This window comes from Halichoerus grypus, chromosome 9 (genome assembly GCF_964656455.1).
Source record: "Halichoerus grypus chromosome 9, mHalGry1.hap1.1, whole genome shotgun sequence".
Taxonomy (NCBI): Eukaryota; Metazoa; Chordata; class Mammalia; order Carnivora; family Phocidae; genus Halichoerus; species Halichoerus grypus.
Window position 1 is genome coordinate 79,537,359 of NC_135720.1, and position 12,424 is coordinate 79,549,782.

The window sequence follows — 12,424 nt, forward strand, 5'->3', positions numbered from 1 at the left end:
CATATCACAGAAGTAACATGAACGGTTGTCATAAATGCATCCTCACACATCCTTCAATAGCTCTACTTTATGAACGAAGGAACGGAAGCTCATAGGAAGGAATTAGTGGTACTCTGACACTGGTAACTAGCAGAGCGGACGTTCGAACTGTCTAATATCAAAGCCAATGTTCTTTTCAAAATACCACAAGGTGTGACAGAACTCAATTGATACAATAAAATAGATCCTTCCAGGCAGCAAAGAGGCGTGTGACATGTGACCTATACTGATACAGCACTGGCAATTAGTACTCACATTATATGATCTAGACAGACTAAATTTACACTAATAGTAAACAGAGAAAAAACAGAATGTGCATTATTTTTTGAAGCAAAATTCTATGCAAACAGTATTTCATTTAGACACCATGTTAATCACTTCCATCTTCCTTAGGTAATTTTAAAATAAGGCACAGTTACTCATGTCTCAGTTAATTGTGAACTACTTCTCTGACCTCTTCCCTTAGCCAAAGTCCAATCTCTCTGCTTCCATTCTGATTCACTGGGAAGAAATACGCTGATATTGACCCACAGGTAACCTAACACCCAGACAACTGGGCTGAGTTACATTTTGATCTTTCCAGGTTTGGGATGTCTGCCCATGTGGATTAAAGAGAATGCAAGATTCAGACTGGAGGACACTGCCATGGAGAGAAAAAAATGAAAACTTTTAACTGCATTTACATGAATCTACAGTGAACCAATGGACGAGCAGAGTGGGTCAGACCACATACAGGCGTGCCAGTCCCTTGTTCCTTCCAACTATCTTAGACAAGTCCTAGCACCACTTAATAAACTTTTAAAATATTTTATATTCACACTTCTGAACTTTTTTTTGAGTATAGTTGACACACAATGTTACATTAATTTCAGGTGTGATTCAACTTGCCTATACGTTATGGATAAAAAATATGTGTGTTCGCACATGCATGTGTTTGTGTGAACAGGAATGTTACTCAGCCACAAAAAAGAATGAGACCTTTGCCATTTCTGAAAACACAGGTGGACCTAGAGGGTATTATGCTAAGTGAAATACAAATACTATATGATTTCACTTATACTTCTGAACTTTTAATTTCCCTAAAACTTTGGAACTATGTGATAATATGAGGTACCTCCCTTTTTCTCTTTTCTATTCACTCCCTCAAAATAGTATAATGAGATAAGGACAGTAATTTCAGTTTAAATCTCATGAGACACAAACTATAGTGGTAAGAATTCTACAAATATGACCACCTCTTTCCAATAAAAAAAAAAAATGCCCAAGTGCCATTTAAGAATATGACATGAAGAAAAAGCCAATTACAGATAACTACCTGTTATGCTCTAACAGTCTGCTAGCTAGTAGTTGCTTTAACACTTGAGCACTCGAATGTTAATCAACTACTAACTCTGTATGGCACATTTAGACACATGTATTCAGCCATAACGAAAAAGCACAGTCATAAATTGTTTTTACTAAAATTAATTTTGCTGATTTCTATTTTTTGCAAATAAACCTTTTCTTACATTCACATATATTCAAATATTCATATTATTCTACTAAAGTTTATGAACCTATCCTATAGTTTTGAAAGAGAATCTGGAGATTTAAGCAAAGGCACTGGCTCTAAAATAACTATTTTGTGGACTTTACTATGTATAGTTAAGTTAATACTGTGCAAATAGTATTTCATTTAGACACCTTGTTAATCACTTCCACCTTCCTTAGGTAATTTTAAAATAAGGCACAGACCACTATGAGATAGGAAATATGATATATAATATATTATATATTATAAATAATTTTTGAAGAAAATGTTTTCTATGGACATCTGCTCCCCAATTTGTATGTTAAATTTAAATATTTTATAGTCATATAGTTTCTTAAATAAATCACAATATAATTTCATGTTGAGAGGTTATTTAGTAAGAAAAAAAATTATAATAGCTCATATTTATTAGGCACCAGACACCATCCTAGGCAGTTTATGTACACATCTTCACATTTAAATTTCAAACCATCTCTTGCCACAGGTACTATTATTTGTCCTTTTTGACAGGATTAAATATGATAAGTAAATAACCCAAGTTCACATTGCTAGTAAACAAAGCAATCAGAAGTTAGTCATTCCTAACTCCTGAGTTAGTGTATCAACCACCATGAATCATGCTTCCTATGGAGTACTTAGGAAGATTATACAGTGAAAGAGATAATTATAAACATCTCTATATTCTTTCATATTATAATATTTTCCAAAGATTTCACAAAAGGTATTTTCTTCTCTATGCTATAAATGGGCATTACAAGGTATGTAATTAGATAAATGAATACAATTCAATGCCTGTTTATTTGGAAAAAATATATTTGCCCCATCACAGAACACAGTTCCATTTCATTCTCAGATATTTTACATTTACCATAATAATACTCTAAACTGCAACAAGTTTAAACACACAGTAGGAAACTGCCTAGTAAAGACAAAGAAATCTGTTCAATATAGATTTAATTATAAAGGCATTTAACTTCACTGGTAGCAATCATTGCATGGTACTTCACACAACATTAAATGGAGAGCCTGTTAGGAAAGATAGATTACCTCAAAACTGAAAGCCACATACATATCACTAAATTGTTAGATATCTTACATATTTTAGATGGCTATTTCTTAAAAGTCAAAGACCAGTCCTGTTCAAATGCATCAGCATGACCTCAAATTCTCTTTGGAAGTAAGTTGGATAAATCATATACTAGCAAATTAAATGCTTATATTGTACCAAGTTAAATATGTACTAAGAAAGTATAATATTCAATGATATAGAATTAATAATACACATTACTAAAAATGACTACTTGCATCTCTAATAGAACATGTTATGCTCTATCTACTCACTAACTTCATTGAAAGCAGTACTTCAACTTAAGTTATATAAGTATTTTAAAAGAAATGCCACTTAAACTTCATAATATACATGCTGCATCATACTGTTTGATTAAAATTAAAATTAAAAACATTAATGGTAGGATACAAGTCCTCAGGGGCATGCTTATAGAAGAAATAAGACAGTGCAATCAGTGCATCAAGGTTTTGTCATTGAAAATGACTTTAATACATATAAAGGTGTTTTAGAAATGTGATCAAGAATTGGAGTTGAACCAAGTTCTTAATAGACAGCCAAGTGTCAAACCATGATGTCCAAATACCAACATGAAGATCAGAAATTAAGGAACAGGACAATAAACCAAAAGTCAAGGCAAGACTGAGAGGTGGAGAAATTTTGAGAAATAAACGGGGCACCTGCCACCCACCAATGCTGGTTGGTAGATTTAAGATTCAAAAATATGTAGGGCTGACTTCATTAAATAGATGGCAGAGTATAGAACTGGTGATATTTTACTGTATTAACGTCTTCCGGCTTACACTGACAATAGCTCACCATAATTATCAATACAAATAAAAAGTGAAATACAGATTAAAGATTAAACTAAGTAAACTTTGTAATCACTGGTTAAAAATTAAAAATCACCACTATTGCATAGACTATGTTCAAAAACTTTGGATTTTGTAATGGGGGATAGGGAGGATACCTTCTCCAGAGACTCCAGCCCAATAATAAAAAATGGGAGATAGGACATGGAAATGAGGAGGAAGAAAGTCAGAGAGAGAGAAGGGTGACTTTAATAGATTTGTCTTCTATAAATTTTTCTTTACTATATTTCAGATTGTTTGATTTTAATTATTTTCAAGGATTTTCCATGAATTTACTTTTTTCATGTTTAATGAGTTGAAACTATTCAGGGTAGGTATAAATTAGACATATAACATATTTATCTGTGAGATGATAATGAAATTCCATTTCCACCTCTTAACTTTTACAAATGAAGAACTGTCATCTTTTCACATCCCTCTTCTAAAGGATACATTAATTGACTTAGAATTTTATAATCAATAGTAAATGTGACATTAGAAAATCAAAATGATTTTAATTGTGTTAATTGCTCACTGACACTCGTCTGGGTGTATTTGAGGAAACAAAGGTGACACTTTCATCATTAATAAATACATTAGGATATACAAATAACCGAACCCACGGGAGGTATTTTTCCTCACTAATTTGTAGTACATCTTTCATTGAAATAATAAGAAAGCAGATAGCAGTCGCTCTAGTTCAATGGCACTTTACCATTCGGGGGTCTTAAGATTGGTGAAAGCTAAGAGATTTCTCTCCAGAAATATGTAGTTAAACATAAACACATTTTATAAATCATTTTGTGTGGTGAAATTGGTGGCAACAGTGGAGTCAGGAACCCCATCTTTAGTGCTAGCTCTCATCCGCTTTCCCTTTCTTTCTTTCGAATAGTTTCACAAAGACATACTTCTACGAACATTGTAGTTCTCTGGCTATAACATGCAAATACTAGTATTTCCTCTTCTATAAACTGTTGGACAAAATTCAACAAATATCCCTTGACATCGTCTTTAAAATGGATTATCAGTCTATCTCAGTTGATAAACATGTCCCTAATAAACTGAGTATTTCAGTATCAGTAAATAAGCAAAAGAAAATGTCTCACATTCACATGTCACCAGTTAGAGTTACAAGTCAATTTCAAAATAAATAACAATGCAATTAAAAGTGCATTCACACTTTACTAGCTCTTTTAAGTTTTCTATAGTCACCCTATGAGATGATTTTTGGAAATAAAGTCACTTTTAAACAAAGAAAACACACTTAGGGCGCCTGGGTGGCTCAGTTGGTTAAGCGACTGCCTTCGGCTCAGATCCAGATCCTGGAGTCCTGGGATCGAGTCCCGCATCGGACTCCCCGCTCGGCGGGAAGTCTGCTTCTCCCTGTGACCCTCCTCCCTCTCATGCTCTGTCTCATTCTTTCTCTCTCAAATAAATAAATAAAATCTTTTAAAAAAGAAAAAGAAAACATACTTAAAATATGGTTGATGTATAGTATGTACTCAATAAATATTTGTAGAATAAATGAATTAATGATGCTCTTGGATTCTTCATTCTGAAGGGGATGTGTGTGTGAGTGTGTTTAAGAGTAACCTGTATAGGGGCACCTGGGTGGCTCAGTCATTAAGCGTCTGCCTTCGGCTCAGGTCATGATCCCAGGGTCCTGGGATCGAGCCCCGCATCGGGCTCCCTGCTCGGCGGGAAGCCTGCCTCTCCCTCTCCCACTCCCCCTGCTTGTGTTCCCTCTCTCACTGTGTCTCTCTCTGTCAAATAAATAAAATAAAAAATCCTAAAAAAAAAAAAAAAAAAAAGAGTAACCTGTATAACATTTCACTTGTTTTCCTTACAGTAATCCTCCTTGTTCACATTTAATGTTTTTACCTATCTTACTCTAGTAATGAGAGATCTATCTATCTATCTATCTGGTATCAAGACGCTTTGAAGTATTCAAAATACATTAGTTTTTCCACTAGGAGACAGATACCACATGAGTCTGCAGATGTGTGTAACAACTTTTATATATTCTCTCCATTTAAACAGCTGATACTGTGAATAATTTAACCTTTTCTCAGTGATTCATGTTCAACCTTTAGCAATATCAATAAATCCAAGATTTCAAGACTCAGGGGCATGCCCTCAAGGGTTCTCAAGTTGGCTATGATAGATTGTTTTTTATATTAAACAACCACAAAAAAACTTTTTAAATTATTTTGTCTCAATTTTATGGGGTATTTTTTTTTCTGTTCTCTTCCTCATTATCAATTGGTAAATATTCCAACTTTGGATTTCTTTTTGTCTACACCTGCCAGCCCATTTTACCTTTCTAAACTGCTATGTCTGGTCTGCTTTCAATTAGTACACAGAATAATTATGTGCAAAATTAGCATAAATAATTAGGTTGTGAGTAAAGGCCTGTGAATAAAATACTTGGCTTTGTACTTTTATTTTTAAAAACTGCTGTTCTTCTGTATTATTTGGAGTTGCCAGATAGGTATAAAAAGGTGTCATATTTTACTACTATAAATACGGTCAACATTAAGAAGACCCATTCTTACCTTTGGGTAAGTGTATTATGTTCGAAGGTTATCTCTATGCTGGTCATTCGCTTGTTGCTTTCTGACCCATTCCCACTTCCTCCCCTGGTCTGTTGAACGGTAGATTTGACCAGGGCAGGCACTGGAAGATGGGCTGAAAGGGAAAAACCAAGGTTTTTCTCGTACTTCCCACAAACCTGCTTTAACTGGCATCTTTTCAGATTGAACAGCCATTCCCTCCATGGGTCTAGCTCCTCCTAGCTTCTGGGGTCTGGTAGCACCATCTCTTCTCTGCATTTCCTAGACCCAGGGGTGCTATCAGTGGTATTAGTGTGCTCATATTGCTAATCCCTGGGTTACCTCACCATCCTATTTGGTTCCCCAACTCTTCCATTATCTGCGTAAATACTTCCCTGTGTGGACCTTGGCTGCAACAACCCATCTGCCTGCCGAGCTCCTTCTTTGTCAACTCCAGGACAAAACCACAACTTTAGTGTCTACAGCACATATTAATTTTCAGGGAGAAAAGTGCTTTAAAATACCTATAGTTAACCACAATAAAAAATTCCAGCTTATTGTAACAATTTTAAAGTCAGGATACAATGTCAGATCTTAGTGGAAAAGTGAGTGATTGGCCTAAAAGATTTAATGTTACAAAACAGACTTCATTTATAATGGTTCTACTCAAAAACTAATTTTTTAAATGAAATATTTTATAAAAAATAAACTACCACACATCCACGTGTAACAATGTGTATTAAAACCAGATAGTCTTTATACTGTTTATAAGCAATTATAAACAGAATCATAAATCTTTTTTTTCTAAGATTTTATTTATTTGTTAGAGAGAGAGAGAGGGAGTGCACAAGCAGGGGGAGCAGAGGAGGAAGCAGACTCCCCGCCAAGCAAGGAGCTGGATGCAGGACTCGATCCCAGGACCCTGGGATCATGACCTGAGCCGAAGGCAGACGCTTAGCCAACTGAGTCACCCAGGCATCCCACAGAATGGTAAATCTTGATACACATTCACGTATTATAATCAGTTTCTAAACCTCATGTGTACCTAATATCATGTCACAACTATCTTTTTTTGAATAATGTACTTTTAAGTAGGATCTTATTATTAAAAATTTTTAATACATTTTGCTTGCAACGTTGATCAGAATTGAATTATATAATTAGTAAGTTTTCATACATTGATATCCTCAATTGACTACTTTCAGTATACTATAGTATTTTTAATCAAAATAAAACACTCTTGTCACATTACTATAAAACTCAGTGAAAATTTTGCTAAATAAAGAATATTTTCAATTCTAAATTTTGTTTTAAAATGTGTATCTCAGCCCAAGTGTTTTTACAGGAGTCTTCCCTCTAGTCAAAGTATCTCTCTTCAACAAGTCTTTTTATCATACTATCATAAAAATAGATGCTCCATCAAGAATCTTCCCACAATTAAGATTTCTAACTACAATTTTAAAATTTCAAAATTAAAACTTTTACACAGTCTATGCTCTCACTGTTTATTTGTTGAGTTCTTCCCTTGATTTTTTAGGTGGAGATTTCAAAGTCTTCATGTTTGTACACTTAGTGTTCAATAATCAAAATTGGCTAAAAATATTCAAAAGTTGAAGTTCTCAGCAGCTGACTTACTGAAAATTTTGATTAAGTGTTTCCAACTGACTTTGAGCAAAATGCAATAAATATTTATAAGACTCATTTATAAAAATGTTTAATTCTATTATCAGACACCTAGGTTGATCAATAAAGTGTTTTATGAAGTCTCAGATATTTTTAAGATCTGATAATATATGAACAGCCAAGAGAGAAAGCATGTTCTGCTTTGCTGCAATATTTTTTATAGTTCAGTTACTCTGCTTATATGTAAAAATATTTTTAAGTTTTGTCAATACAGCTGCTAATTTCATCAGTAGATGATCATAGCTTATTTAGATGTAATTATGAATTATGTGTTCAGATGAGCCAATACCAAGTTCATTTTTGGTCCTACGGATTTCTTAATCTAACAAGAACATTACTTTTATCGTAATGCTGTAGCCCACCAAAATGTACATTCCCATCATTGCCACAAAAACAAATACATTTATCTTTAATGTTAAACTTTTCACCAAATTCACAGTAGCAATTACAGTATTGTCAAATGTTTCATCTTCAACAGGATGAGCTCCCAGGTATACCTAATTTCATGTCTCAGAAGAAAAATATTAACTATTGTTAAAATTAACTGATTTTCTATTTGATTTCTATTTCTGTTTCTATAACTTCTATTCTAATGACACTGATATAAAACCAGCATCTCTTTTTTTTTATTATGTTATGTTAATGACCATACATTACATCATTAGTTTTTGATAAAACCAGCATCTCTTAAATATTTGTGAAGCTCATCCTCTGATTGTGAAACCAAACACAACAGCTATACTCACAAAAACTGGGAATAAAAAAAAAAGCAAATAAAAATACAACTGTCGGGGCACCTGGGTGGCTCAGTCGTTAAGCATCTGCCTTCGGCTCAGGTCATGGTCCCAGCATCGAGCCCCGCATCCGGCTCCCTGCTTGCGGGAAGCCTGCTTCTCCCTCTCCCACTCCCCCTGCTTGTGTTCCCCTCTCGCTCTGTATCTCTCTGTCAAATAAATAAAATCTTTAAAAAAAAAAAAATACAACTGTCACTCAATCTAAATGAAAAGTCATGTTTCACAGACTGATGTGTAAATGTACCTTCTGCAACTGCATGTGTTAAATTATTGCCTTTTTCTACAATTCTCTTAAAATAAATTATAACATTTTGAGTAGGTGCTGATTCTTTTTAGTGTACCTGTGTCTTCTGATTTTTATGTGACCATAAAGTACCACCACAGATGTAACTATTTATAGACATTATGTACAAATTACACAATCATCATCAACTTTCTTGAGATTTGAAAATACAGCCCTTAATATTTAATTAATAATGCTCTTTTATTTTTAAATGTATTGCTGTCAAAGGGCATATTGCAAGATAAAATGCTTATCAAACAATAAAATAAATATGTATTGTATATTTGCACACTACGATAAATGACAAAATACCATAGCAAGTATGCTCAGATTGTTCTCTATATGTTCTAAAGAAGAACTTCTCTGGGGCGCTTGGGTGGCTCAGTCGGTTAAGTGTCTGCCTTTGGCTCAGGTCATGATTCCAAGTGTCCTGGGATCGAGCCCCAAGTCAGGCTCTCTGCTCAGCAGGAAGCCTGCTTCTCCCTCTCCCTCTGCTTGTGTTCTCTCTCACTCTCTTTCTGTCAAATAAATAAGTAAAATCTTTAAAAAAAAAAAAAGAAGAAGAAGAAGAAGAACTTCTCAGTCTTTAAGTTCACCAATAATATTCTGTACTGAAATGTTTTTCAGTACACCTAACCTATGACTTTGCATATTCCCAACTCTTTCTACCAGCTTGAGAGCTGATGACTTCAGGCATCAAACAGGCCTCCACTCAGGCCATACATAGCACAATAGCTAGAACACCAAATAGCCAGCAAGGGCAGTAGAAAATACATTTCTCCCATCACCACGTAAGATCATCTTGGCTATATAACTAACCTTCCTTTCTGTTCCCTTGTCTGTAGAATGGAAGTTCTCTCCTGCGCGGGAATGTATTAACAGTTGATCAGATGAATGCCAAGACTAATGGACCAAATACACTCAAGAATTGTCCAATGAGGAAAGGACGCTAATATTCAGAATAGATCTACATGTACAGCAATTTTATCTAATAATACGACTAGAACTGAATTTAGGGGAAGTTTTAAAACTCAGCTGTGGATGCAGTTTTTGTTGTTTTTAATAAATGTCCCTTTATTTGAACTTTCGATTTCCTTCTAAACACCTCAAATTCCAATGAATCACTAAAATTTCAACACAAGTTGGGAAATGAAATAACCCCACCTTGGGGTAAGGCAAGTTGAAGAAGAAAGAAAACATTGAAAAGCATATGAAACAAGAAACTGGAACTATGACAATAAAGAAGAGATACAGAGAAGGAACGAGTAATAAACCCCATTACTATCTATACATTATACTTTGACCAAAGAGCCAATGTACATACAAAATTGAGCTTGGATTTTCCAAACTTTTATCAAAGAGTAGCTTCACAAATGAAATAACAACATAGTTATGATGGATGACTTTAATTCTTTTCAAAAAGAAATTGTTTTCTCAGGGTTCAGGCAATTATTCATTGCAAAAATAGCAGGAGATGTAAACAGTGACAGCTGGACATAAACTGAGCCCCCAAAACAGAGGAAATTGGAAAGGATATTTTCTACGCTGTCAAAATTAAAATGTATCTATTTTTCAGTACAATAAAAGCTTACTTATGGCATTTTGACTTATATGTAAACTGTTATTGACCCCAGGGGCTATGTTACAAAGCAACGTTCATAAAGTGAAAACTGAAAAATCGTAACTGCACACCCAATTTGATACCTTTCATTGGGAAAAGGAAGTCATACACAAATTATTTCAGTTTTAAATTTCAATAAGGAGGCATTTGTGATTTTGTTACTACTCATTCAGAAACATCCCTTCCAAAATAAGTAATAGGAATAAGAAAAATTTGTGAATCTCTTAGAAACCTTAGGTGCTCTAACAATTCCCCAAACACTATATTTCTACAAAATAAATTTAAAAACATAGTTTATAAAAATCCAAAAACATTACTTTTGTACAAAAAAAAAGTCCAGTTCCTGAAAACTCAGATCATCAAAAAAAACATTTCCTACCCTGACAAGTGTTATCCCCCAGTGTATACTTGAAAGGCACCGCTTTGTCTTTCTGCTTCTCTATATTTGTGAGGATAAATGACTTAATATGTGTAACGTGCTTTGAGCTCCTAGAAAAGATGCAGCATATCCATTTTATCTATTGGTAGCCACTACTCTATAATTTTTTATTAAACCCTAGATTTCTCAAAACACATATGTCAGCAACTTTTGCCTCCTTAAATTATATTCAAAGCTTCAATTGAATTGTCCCATTTTATCACTTTATCTCTAAAATATAGGTGAAAAGACAAGTACAAAGTCAAATGGAAAATAAGAAAACGCTATTTTTTGAATGTACATCATGATTCCTTCTGAGTGACTGAATTAAATTGAAAATAATTTTTCCTTTAAAAAAAGAAAAAAGTCCTTTATTTTGCAAGTCCTGGTCATGATAAAAACTAATGTTTGAAAATGTCTCCACCCAATTTGAAAGTCAATACCTGTGTTGTGCTTCTCTTGATGTTCTGTTCTTGAAAGAACTGATCTTTTCAACAGAAAAGTTTTATTATGATGTGTTATGTGTGGTATCACAATAATTAAACAACTGGATTTGTTTGCAAAAGGAAGCCACGTTTTCTACCAAAAATTACTGAAGAGCTGACACCGAGCATCACTTGAATATTTTTCCAAAGGTTTAATTTCAAACATATTTGAGCATTTAAAAGCTGGAAGAATCTTAGGAAATAAATTTGCTAGCATACATTGCAACATTTACTGCTCAGTTAGCAGCAGTGATTTTGGTTAATCATCAAAATTGCCATGAGACAAACCAAGCTTCACCCAGTACCAGGTTATTTCATGATAAGGAAAAGCTAGGACAGGGAATATGTCATAGAGATCCATACCACAACAGAGGCTCCCTGATGGTACTCAAAACATCTGTGGTTAGGAGAGGCAAGTGTGGGTGTCTGTCAGTCTTCAGAAACCATTAGCAATAAATTCCCTTCAATGTTTATACACTGTCACATAGTCCCATCAGGACTTATTCTCATTCTCTGCTATAGCTCCTTCTTGTCGATTTCAGCAGTTTGGCAAGTACAACTTACTCAGTAGCCCATCCCTAGGATCGGGTACAGGTGCTTGGTAGCTATGTACCACCTGTTGTGAATCTGGCATACTTTGTTAATTCCTTGAGTTTCAGTCACAAGAGGATTCGATTCAGCATCCAATTCTCAGAGGTTTGAGGAAACATTATGGACCATCTCCTAACCATTTCTTTCTATAGATAAATTAAAAACCCCAGCAGATAGAGAATCTAAGGCTCTGAGACATATCTGCTATTTCGACTTCCAGTTTTTCTCCATTCATTTGGCCCTTAACTTTCTTCATGTGACTGTGCATCCCCACTACTTACTTACAATGACCCACAGAAGATTCTCTGGAATTACAAGCCCTGATTCAAGACTGATCTCCATCTAAAGCATATCAATAATACCAAATACTCCTTGTGTCTCAAAATTCCAACTACTCATGTACTTTTCCATATCTCCTAAGAAAGCCAGATTCATCCTCTTGACCGGTTTTAAATCCATTTTATTTTATTTTTAATAAAAACTGCCTTTTTCTAGTTATAAAATGATTAC